The 12,111-nt window shown below is 47.1% G+C and overlaps 1 protein-coding gene across 5 annotated transcripts in view; it reads right to left on the minus strand.

The window, feature by feature from the left end:
• The window catches only part of RALGPS1 (Ral GEF with PH domain and SH3 binding motif 1), a 322,342-nt gene that overhangs the window by 268,968 nt on the left and 41,263 nt on the right, over positions 1 to 12,111 (minus strand). The window contains exon 2 of one of the 5 annotated variants that reach the window (XM_060154322.1): positions 4,353 to 4,545. The exons of the other annotated variants lie outside the window; for them this stretch is intronic. The gene's annotated coding sequence lies outside the window, so the exon portion shown is untranslated. The remainder of the gene's footprint in view (positions 1 to 4,352; positions 4,546 to 12,111) is intronic. 5 annotated transcript variants of the gene reach the window in all.

Consider the following 12,111-nt stretch of genomic DNA (forward strand, 5'->3'; position numbering starts at 1 on the left):
CCATTCATCTGTTTTCCTGCTTTTACCCAGGCGCCATGTGGGATTAATAAATTATTGCCTTATAGTAAGTTTTGGAGGCTCAACCATTTATAGGCTCCACATCTGTTAAATTGGGCCAGTAATGGTGAGGCTGGTCCCCAGTATCCATCCTCCTCTTCTTCTTCAGTAACAGAACTTCTGGTTTTTAGATGGACATATGGTTTCCCTGAATACAGGTTACATTTCCCAGCTTCCCTTACTGCCATGTGTGGCCATAAGACCAAGAGAAGGCCGATGGGATGCAAGAAGTGTCATGTGCAATTGCTGTAAAGTGGCCCTCAAAGTCTGCAACGTAGATGCAAAAGCCAGAGTTCCAGCAGCCATTTCAGGCCATAAAGTGACCTTGGTCTTAGAAGCCATCCCCAAGATCACCTCACGATGGAACAAGACAGAAGGAACCTGGGTCTCTGACCATGTAGGCTCAATACTCTGAGCTGATTACCCTCCTGACTTCTCACACATAAGACAGAAACTTCAATCTTATTTATGTCTTCATTATTTTGAGTTCTCTGTCATTCATACCCTAACCTACAGAAATGGCTCCCTCATAAAGAGAATGCTAGAAGGTTACATGAGAGTATGTATCACAACAGATATCCATTTTTATATTCCCCCAACAAAGGGGCAAGTGCTGTTTTTACACAGAGCAGGCAACTCAAACATTCGCTGAAACAAACAGAATCTGGAAGAATGAGGCCATTTCACTGCCTTAAAATTTTTTTTACCAATTTATTTTTCCAGATGAAGATCGCTATTTTATCAAGTTTTATAAAATGTATCATTGGAATTGCATTAAATCTTTACCAATATTTGGAGATATAGTATTGTCACTATTACTATGTTTAGACTTCCCTGGAAAGAGCCAGAAATTGATTGATTGACTCATTGATTTTCATCCTATCTATTCAAAACATTTAATATGAGGCTACTCTGTAATAAGCCTATTCATAAAAATGAGACTTTGTGGAGTTGGCGAACAGACCTTAGGTAAATAAGCTCTCGTGTCCCAGTGCCCACCAAACACTGAGGGAGGTGAAAGAGGTGGTGACAATCTCTACCATCACTAAAGACTAAGGCTAATGTGCTACTTTGTCCTCATCACCTCCAGCTGTTGATCCAGAATCTTCTTGCCTCGCTTCTTCACAGCCAATAACACTCCCCTGACCAAGGTTCCTGGGCCTGGGGCTTTTTCATCTTCCATCATGTAAACTTTCCTGTGATGCTCCACTGTCATCCTTATCCTCTCAGTGCTCCTGCCCGTAGGTGAGGGTCACAGAGCTGACCCTGTTATTGCTGAAGTTCTTTATTTCACACACTTGCTATATGGGTGGGGTTTAGTCCAGTGGAGATATCTGCAGAGGTCCTCAGCTGATGATGGTACCATCATCATCACTATTACTACTGTCATTTACTGAAGCAATACTCTGTGACAGATACTTTGGTAAGCACCTTACCCATAGGAATATACCACTTGGTCCTTACAATAATTCTCTAAGATGGGTATTGTTATCACTGGGTATTGTTTCAAGTGAGAAAACTGAGGCCCAAAGAAGTTAGATAACTTATCCAAGGACACACAGTTGATAAGAGTATCCTCCCTGGCTATGGCAGCAAGCTCTTGGGCAAAGGCGGGATTTGAACCCAGCTCAGTCTGACCCCCTATTCTCAACCATTTCTTTATGTTCCATCCCACAGAGCTGAATATGTTATGTTCTGTAAGGTACATGCCCTCCCATCTGTCCATCTATTCCCTTCTCTTCGACTAAGCATTGGGGTTTCTCAACTAAACAAACATTAATCCCTTTTCTTCTTCCTTTCCTGAGAAACAAACGGCTTTATGCCAGGATGGTTGGCCCTGGTATTAAGGACAGCTACTTCCCTCCAGGTATGCTTGATCCTGTCTCACTACTCTTCAGCTGTGGCTTTCAGCACCAGGGTCAGTGGTAAGCGGGTCTCTGCCTCCGTCCTACACTCCTAGGTCTTTGGGTTCAGGGTGATACTTACAATAGACATGTTGGATCATAGATCAGTCTCCCACTGGCTCTCTCAGATTAAAGGCTCTTCCCCAGGTTCTGTCAGCTGATCTGAGGCATTCTGTCCTACCAGGGGGATGGAACTCCACTTTGGCAACTTGGGACCCTCCCTCCACCAGCCGTCTGAGTAGATCTCAGGTACTCTTATAACTCTAAGACCTTACTTGTAAGTTCTGGAAATTCTACAGCAGGCTCTTCCCTGTTATCCAAGCTCAGGACACATGGAGGACCAAGGATGCACTCCCAAGTCACAGGGCTCCCACACCACATTGGTCCAGGCCCAGTGGTTTCTCACCTTCAGAACTTCCTCCCACATGTCTGGTAGCTGCCTTTCCTGGGATCTAGACACATCCCCTTCCCACTGAGGTTGCAGACCCACCCTGAACCCCAGAATGCCAGATGGGGCCCCAACTTTCCTGCTTCAGGAGCCAGAGATTTCAGTCCGAAGGGCCAGCAAAAGAAGGCAGGGGTGGATTTCTCAAGAAGGTTCTGAGAGAGGCTGAAGGGTTTAATGGATGCAGAGCCTCCTCTGCAGAGTCTTTCACACACGGAAGCAAAGGTCATTAAAACGACCTCTCTCATGTGGGAATGGCTCCGCTGTTAGGGAAAATAAGGGGATCAGGGGTGGCACCAGAGCACTCAGCTTCCAGGGGACAGGGACAGAGGCCTGCGGGAAGAGAGCTGGAGGGGATCCCACCCCACCAATTCCCATAGCATCACCTTCTTAGGTCGCTCCTTCCTCACTGACCACCCCTCTGCTCCTTCCCCAACTCTCCCACTGTGCCCCGCCCCACATGCTGGCTCCCCCAGCAGTCCAGCCAGGACCCTCTGCTCCCTACACATACCCTTACTGAGTAACTCCCACCTCCCCAAGGGCCAAGGCTCTCTCTCCAGACCAGTGGGGCATCAGAACCACCTGTGAAAACCCTTCGACACACAGATGACCAGCCTCTCTCCCACAAACACCACGGAGGATTCTGCTCTGGCTCAGACCTCTCTCTGAGCTCCAGGCTAGCAGGCCAGCTGCCGGGTGCTGTCCCACAGGTGTCCCAAACTCAAAATGGCCAAAACCAAACTCACAACTTCCCCTCCCAACTCAACACTCCTCTCACGTTCCTTATCCTGTGACTGTCCAGCACTTCACATCACTAAGTGAGAAACCCTGGCACTGCCCACCCTCCCTCCCATCCGCTAAATCTCCAAGGACAGAGGCCTCTACCTTGGTTTCTCTCAAACCCACCTTCTCCTCTCCATCCCTATGGCTCCCTCACCCATCTCCCAAATGCCAGTCTCCTCCCATACCACCCATCCTCCACACCAGGAGTATAACTGAAGGGGTCTCTCTCCTCCTATAACTCTGGAACAAATCTCCACCGGCCACAGAATAACATCCGAACTCCTAAGCACTGCTAGCGAGTCCCTCTGAGGACTGACCCCAAACCACCTTTCTGACCTGTTTCCTGCAACTCCACACAGCTCACCACACCTTAGCCACAGCATGGTCTCTCCTGCTTCTGGACCCCTGTTATCTGTTTCCTCTGCCTGTGTTCCCCTGCACCTGGGACACAGAACATCTATTTTTGAGATCCTGTGAGTCTGACTTGGTGCCATGAGCTTCCATTTCCACTACTTACCAGCCCCAACACAGCACCATCGTCATTTATTTACTCCCATCTGTCGGCTGGTGGGCTCCTGAGGGCAAGGACTGCAGTGTCAGGCCCAGTTACATGCTCAGTAAGTGTTTACTTCATGAGTGAAACCACTAATGAGATCAAGGTGTTCTTCCACCCCCTCAAGAAGCAAAGGAAGCAACCAATCTTTAAAGCAATAAAAATAAGGCCAACTGCTATCTGGGAAACCATGGCAGGTAATGTTTCAGTAACAGATGCTTTTGGTGATAGATGGGAGTTCTGAAAAAGAAGAGTCAGCAACGACAGACTCTGTCAGGCGTCTCCAGCACAGGTCAAGAAAGCAATGCCCTGACCACTGGGCCGTGAGCACTGCAGAGTCCCCTCACGCTCAGGGCTCTGACCACCCCGGCTGTGTGACTTCGTGAATTCATCACACCCTTGCCCCAACTGGGATCACGACACATGCAGTCGCCACCTCTTCACCTTGCTAGCTCCAACTCCTCTTTCCTCTGGGAAGCTGTCTCTGACCTCCCAACTGCTTTATGGCCTCTGAGCACCTTGTACTCTTCTTTTACAGCCATTGTCAGTGCTGTAATTAATCTTTCGTACACTTATTTGTTACGGTTTTTGTACTTATTTTTATACTTACTTAACTTCACTACTAGACTGTGAGCCAAAAGACAGCAAGGACCAGACTTGTCTTTTTCCTCTACTGCAGCCCCACACTCGGCACAGTGCTAGCACTCAGCAGGCCCTGAACAAGGACTGGATGGATGCGAGGGTGGGTGGGTAGATGGATGGATGGACGGCAGATGGACAGATGGACTGGCAGGCAGGCAGGTCTGGAAGACAGGGAAGAACAAGGAATAAGGCTGCCTTTCGTGACTGGTACAATAGTTTAATAACATCGAGCTCTCTTTACTCTGATGCAACCCTTGGAAAGCAACCTCAGATCTTAAAACTGGGGCTTTCAGGGCTTCCCTGGTGGCGCAGTGGTTGAGAGTCCGCCTGCCGATGTAGGGGACACGGGTTTGTGCCTCGGTCCGGAAAGATCCCACATGCCGCGGAGCGGCTGGGCCCGGAGCCATGGCCGCTGAGCCTGCGCGTCCGGAGCCTGTGCTCCGCAACGGAGAGGCCACAACAGTGAGAGGCCTGTGTACCGCCAAAAAAAAAAAAAAAACAAAAAAAACTGGGGCTTTCCCACTAACGAAAGGATGCACACACACTGGGGATATTCCTATTTACTTGGAAAGCAGGTGTCAGAGCAAAGTGACACACTTGGCATTCTGGCTTCATACCCAGTGATCCTCCTATAATACCAGGCTGCTCTCTCTGTTCCACAAGTATACTGGCTATATTGATAAAAATAGGTTCCAATAATCTCTCAGCCCCCTAACATCATGATGAAGCCCCCTAAGATCAACACGCATATTGCTAGCAGACCACAAGAGGCACTGCCTTTTCTCAGCCAGCCACCATCACCAAATACCGGTGCTGGGCACCAAGTCAGGTGTTAGCTCCTCTTCCCCACAGTCACACTATAGATTCAACAGGGGACGCTGAAGCTGAGGTTTTCATCAGAGAGAAATGCTTCTTCATGGACATGGTCTATGAGCAACGTTACATGACCTGCAGGCAGCTACTGAGAAACTGCAACATACAAATGGATGGGTTTTACAGGTGGAGAATCAGTACGCCTGAGTATGAAACCCTGGCAAAGTCCCCATCCTCATGTGGAGAGTAGGAAGAGTGGACTCAACGATCTCTAACCTTCAGATCAGACTGACACTACAACTGATGAGCACAACGGCCACAGCAATGCTCACTGCAAAAGAGCCCCGTGGCAGGTATACCCAGAGACAAATTAGAGAAATAGGCTAACTGAAGCAACGAGCACCTTTTGAAAACAACAAAGTAACGCTACATATCAATCAGCAAGTAACTTCTAATCCTATCAAAAAGCTTCCCAGAAAGAACAAATTCTAATCTTAGTTATCAACTAATCAGCACATACATCAATCCCGTACCTTCGCTATTTATAAGAAAGATCAGGGTTTCCTGGTCCCTAGAATGAAAGCAGACCTTAAACCCATCACCCCAAACTGAACTCAACTCCTCAAATTCAATTATCAGTAACATTAAAACAACTAAAGCCAAGACAAACTATTACAAGTACCGTTTGTCCATGAATCCCTGTTTCCCTATCTCACCTGTGATTCTTCCAATGTGTGTCAGAAACCACACCTCAAGGCAGCCCGGGCTGTGAGAAAAGACACCTGAGGAGCCCTCTGCGTCTCCCATTGCTCCATCTTGGGCAATTCCTCCACCCTCTCTGAGCTTCCATTTTCTCCTCTGCACACCAAAGCCTGCCCCACCTACCCTGCAGAATCATTATGAGGCTAAAGACACAGGTGTCAGAGACTTTGTAAAGTGCTGAAATATTTTATAATGAAGGGACCTCAGATCCAACAACCTTCTCATTTTATAGATTCAAATCAGTCACTGGGCACTCACCCTTTATTTCATTTGTCCATTTAACAAGCATTTATATACTACTTGCTACGTGCCAGATGCTACGGCAGGCACTGAGGACAGGACTGTGAGCAAAGCCACAGTCCATGGTGGGACGGGACTGCACACCCTGCACTGGGGAGCTGGACGTAAGACAACAGTTACACCAGTTACACCGAAGAGCATGTCGTGACACCCGCGGGCCATGGAAACGATTTGGGTTTTTTCTAAGAGAAACCAGAAGCTACTGAAGGGATTTAAGCAGAGGGAACAACACACTCAGATCGTTCTGGCTGCCGAGTACTAGCCCTGGGCTAGGCCCTGAATACAGTGGGAAGAAGAAATGCAGACTTTGGCTCTGCAAAGTCTGGTGGGGGAGTCACAGGAAGCTGAGGCTGCTACACGCCAGAGCAGGGCATTGTGGGAGCCCCGTGGGAACACTCCTAAATGCCAGCGGCCTGAAAGTGCTGGAGATATGGTACCTAGAGAGAAAAAACAAAAAAAAACACAGCTACAGGGAGGGCACAAAATAAGAAATATCTTAAAATAGTGAAAGTCACTAATTCCACATAACAGACTTTATTGCCACAAAAAGAGACACAGCAAATTCTCCTGAATTTATTAACTTGTTTTCCATAAATATTTAATTACTCAGAAATGTATCAAAAACACAGATTCCCCCTGACCTACTTATCAAGCTTATACAAGAATGGGTGAGAATTACTGTATCCAATAAATACGAATTTAATTACATTACTCTTTCTTTTGTCTCTAATAAGATGATTTCAAAGAAACCATTGACTGTTGAGGCCAAACATTTACACTTTCTTCTGATTACTCAAGTTAACTGTCTTAATCTTAAAATAAAATCTGATAATAAAAATATTTAAATCCTAAAGAGGGAAAGTATAATGTTGCATAAGTTTATATTAAAGTCCCATTATTTGGACTTGAGGATATGGGGAGCGGGAAGGGTGAGCTGTGACAAAGCGAGAGAGAGGCATGGACATATATACACTACCAGGTAGTGTATATAGTGTAGGTAGATAGCTAGTGGGAAGCAGCCGCATAGCACATATATACATATATACATACACTACCAGGTAGTGTATATAGTGTATATAGTGTAGGTAGATAGCTAGTGGGAAGCAGCCGCATAGCACAGGAGATCAGCTCGGTGCTTTGTGACCGCCTGGAGGGGTGGGATAGGGAGGGTGGGAGGGAGGGAGATGCAAGATGGAAGAGATATGGGAACATATGTATATGTATAACTGATTCACTTTGTTATAAAGCAGAAACTAACATACCATTGTAAAGCAATCATACTCCAATAAAGATGTAAAAAAAAATAAATACAAAGAAATAAAAAATAAAGTCCCATTATTTACATGGAATCACAGAACAGTGAAACAGAAAGTACTTGGGAAACCAGCCTTCAGTTCCTGGACAGGTCTGAGACAAGGCCCCCGCTTGGGGTGACTCCACCCTCCCCCTCACCAGCACCTACTGCTTTTGTGGGCGTCAAGGCTTGCGTGCACAGTCTCAGTGCAGGCTGAGTACTGCCTGCCACCCTGGGTGCTCCCACCAGCCCTCACCACCAAGTACCTCTGAGCTTTAACACATCCCTTGTGCAATAACTCACATAACTTCCATAGGCAATAAGTTAACATCCCCTGCAAAAAAACAAGCATCCTGACAGCCCTCTAACAATGGGTTAAGAGAAGATTATTCTAGCTCACGCCGACTGGACGCTCATGAAGTGCAAGCACTATGCTAAGCCCTGTTCCTCGTCATCTCCTTGAAGTCCTGTAAGAACCAGATGGAGGTAAGTACCATCACACTTCCTGTATTGATGAGGAAAAGAGGAATGGTCACCTGCCCAAAGCCAAAGGGCTTGTGAGTAGGGTCAGGACACAAACCCACATAGGCCTGACTCCAGAGTCTGCTGTAAGTGCTGCCCTGTCCACCTCTTTGACGCTCAGGAGATAAATCTCCTTCGAAGAACACAAGGGATTTGAAAGCTCTGCAGAAAAACCAGGGAAGAATGTGCCTCTCCACGTCTTCATGGTCTCTGCTCTCCTCAGTAAGTGCAGGCGAGACAAGCCTGACTCATGCCTCCCTTTGGGGAAAAGCCATGGAACTGATCAGTGCAGGGGGTCAAAGAGAAGGTGCTCGCGATGGTGCTGGGCTGGAACCACCTGTGAGAAGAGCTCATGCAAAAACGGGGGAGGAAACACCTGTGGGCCTGTAAGGAAAGTCTCAAGGACTCCTTGAGCACTCTGTGACTTCAGAGCTGGTTTCTCAGATACCTTGGCCATCACCTTCACCACCAACTGGCACCGTCTACACTAGAACCTGGAGAAAACAGCCAAACAGGTGCTTCCTGGTGCTGCCCCAGCACCAAGGATAAATAAAAAGACAGTGAGCACTCTGTAAGCACCAGCTTCCCGTCAGGCACCACGCTAAGCAGCCCACAGCATTATTCCACTGAATCTTCAATGACAGCCCCCAGTAAGGTAACCCTGCCATCCCCATTTTACAAATCAGTTAACTGAGACTAAGAGTGGGGAAGACACTGGCCCAAGGTCACAGAGGTTGTGTGGAGGAGCCAGAATTGGAACCCAGATCTGGCTGCAGAGTGTGAATCTGCTTGGCCACTTCACTCGGGGTCCTCTGTCACCGCCAATCCCCTCCTGGTCACATTCTGTTTGCACGTGACTCCTCCACCAACCATCCGCTCCCCAAGGGCAGGATGGAGATCCTTCATCTCCATATGCCCAGCACTCAGCAGAGGGCTTGGCCCAAAGCAGGAGCGCAGCAAGGCTGGTGGATGGATGCCCACAGGAAGGAAGTGGCCCCAGGACGCCCCTCACAGAAGCCAACCCAACCAACTCTCCCCATCCCTGATCAGAATCTACAGACCATCTACTCAGCTCCCTGAGGCCTGCTCCTCCGCAAGTCCACCTCAAGGGAAGGGTCAGCAGCCACACTTCTGGGGAAGGGGGAGGTGGGCTTCAGCAAGTATGAGCAGTTCATTTTCAGACTTGTCCTTCTTTCTGTTTCCCCATCTTGTCCTGGAGCAAATAATTCTTCCCTCTCCCACCCCTAAGACTTTGTAGGACAAGTATCACCACTCAGAGCCAAAGCCTACCACTAGTATATGGCACATGTGTGTCTCAGTCAGCACTCAAATACTTGGGGAATGAAGCAATAGAGTCCAGAGTCTGGGATTCACCAGAGACCTATCAATAAGAGTCTGCCAACATTCGGTAGCATGACCTGTCTGAGCAGAGGTCCATCACAATGTCCACCAAGAGCCTACCCTGGAGACTCAGAAGCAAAGAAAGCAGGAAACTTTCCCTGTGCAGGGATGAGACAGGTATAGAATAATGCATGCAATAGTGAGGCACATGAACCGATCAAGGTACACACACAATGAAAGCCAAGGGAGCACAGACAGGAGTGGTCACTTGTAGAGGAACTGAGTAGATTTCACAGAGAAGGGAAAAGTTGAACTGAGAAGCCATTCCCAAACCACCAAGGGAAAGTCATTGTTTCCTGCCTCCCTGAGCCCCATACTGCTCACCTCCCCACCGCTGAGCCCTGTTCTGTCATCAGTGACTTGTGTGCCTGTCTCTCTGCACAGTATGTGAGCACCTTGAGGGCAAGGACTTTGGGCATTCTCCATGGCTCACCCTCAGCTGTCCAGTAAATATCTGCTAACAAAGAATAAGAGTCTAGTTTAGATTATTAATAACACAGCAGCTACCCCTTCTTGAGCATCTACTATGACCTATTACTGCAAGTACTTTGCATACATGATCTCATTTCTTCTACACAAAAACCCCAAAAGGCAGATCCTATCATCACCATCCATTTTACAGATAAGGAAACTGAAACGCAGAAAGATTAGGTAAATTGCCCCAAGTCATACAGCCAGTAAGTGACAGAGCCGGACTTTGAATCATGGGCTGAATGAAAAATCAGTTTTCAATTACTAGTGAACAAATCCCTTTTCCTTTCTCTTTCTGTGTCTGCCTTGCATCCAGATACATGGATTGCCCTTTAGTTTATTGTTCACTGGAACCAAAGCCATTTCTTTTCTAGAGAAAAACAAGGGCTATCTCTTGTTAGTCTTCTAAACAATGACTGCTAACCATTACTGAGTAAACATCATGGTGGGGTGGGGGAGCATGGAGACACAAAATTGTGCTTAAGATATCAGTCAAAAACATCTATTAAGGAGGAATTGTATGTACCAACTGGAACATTTTCCAAAGTTGGAACAATTTCCAAATACATCAAGTAAATAAATAAAGGAGCAAGAGTACGTATAGGATGCTATTCTTTGTATAAGAGAAAAAATATATAACAAAACAAGAAAATGGTAACAGTGGTTGCCACTAGGGAGAGGACTGGGAACTGGCAGCTTGAGGCAAGAAAGACACTTTACAATTTGTCCCCCTTGAACTACTTGTCTTTTTTAAAAAAAATCCATGTGTGATTTTTTTAATTCTTAAAAAAAATAAGACAAAAACACCATTTAAAGAAACTCCTTATTGCCAGGCCTTTTCCAAATGCTCACATACATATGACTGCAACCATGAAAAAAACTTGTATGTTTATGAAAAACTGGGTGAACTTAATGTGTGGTGAAATAGGACTGTAAAACAACTTTTGTCTTTCATGTTGAGGTTCGCTAATTTCATTATAAAGTTGTTGCAACATTTTTTTTTGCAATAAATAAAATGCACTTTGAAGGTGCAGATACGGCATACATATAAGCAGCAGAGATAATCTGCCACACCTTCTTCTGAAAGTCCTTCATCTGTCCCTTCGACAAGTATTTAATGAGCACCTACTATGTGCCAGGCAAAGTGCTCAACAGGTTTTTTGGGTTTTTTTTTAAGATGTTGGGGGTAGGAGTTTTTATTAATTAATTTATTTATTTTTGCTGTGTTGGGTCTTCGTTTCTGTGCGAGGGCTTTCTCTAGTTGTGGCACGCGGGGGCCACTCTTCACCGCGGTGCGCGGGCCTCTCACTATCACGGGCCTCTCTTGTTATGGAGCACAGGCTCCAGACGCGCAGGCTCAGTAGTTGTGGCTCATGGGCCTAGTTGCTCCGCGGCATGTGGGATCCTCCCAGACCAGGGCTCGAACCCGTGTTCCCTGCATTAGCAGGCAGATTCTCAACCACTGCGCCACCAGGGAAGCCCTCAACAGGTATTTTTAAAAGAAGAGCTAAACAACAGGTCACTAGCTTCCTCCCTCCTGCCTTTCGGGAAAACATGCCAATCAGAAGGCCAGAGCTAGGATCACTCTTGATGTTCACGTATTCTAACACCATCCTCACTCAGCTAAGAAAACTGAGGCCTGGACAGGGGAAGGGCTCTGATCAAGGTTACATAAGAAGCGAAGGCCTCAAAATTACTTGTCCTGGGCTTCCCTGGTGGCTCAGTGGTTGATAGTCCGCCTGCCGATGCGGGGGACACGGGTTCGTGCCCCGGTCCGGGAAGATCCCACATGCCGCGGAGCGGCTGGGCCCGTGAGCCATGACCGCTGGGCCTGCGCGTCCGGAGCCTGTGCTCCGCAACGGGAGAGGCCACAGCGGTGAGAGGCCCGCGTACCTCAAAAAAAAAAAAAAAAAAAAAAAAATTACTTGTCCTGCTCTCCTCACATGCGACATGCTGTTTTGTTGTGTTGAAAGATGGGCAGTCAGGGAGGGGCAGAAACATACCCTAACACTGACAGCCTAATATATCAGGTGCTTTCACAGATCTTGTCAAATTTATTCTTCATAACAACCTCTCAAGGTGGACATGATTATCCTTGTTTTACAAATAAGGAGATGAAAGCTCTGAGAAGCAAAGAAACTGGTGTATAAGGCTTCAAACACGT

This window comes from Lagenorhynchus albirostris, chromosome 7 (assembly GCF_949774975.1).
Source record: "Lagenorhynchus albirostris chromosome 7, mLagAlb1.1, whole genome shotgun sequence".
In the NCBI taxonomy this organism is placed as follows: Eukaryota; Metazoa; Chordata; class Mammalia; order Artiodactyla; family Delphinidae; genus Lagenorhynchus; species Lagenorhynchus albirostris.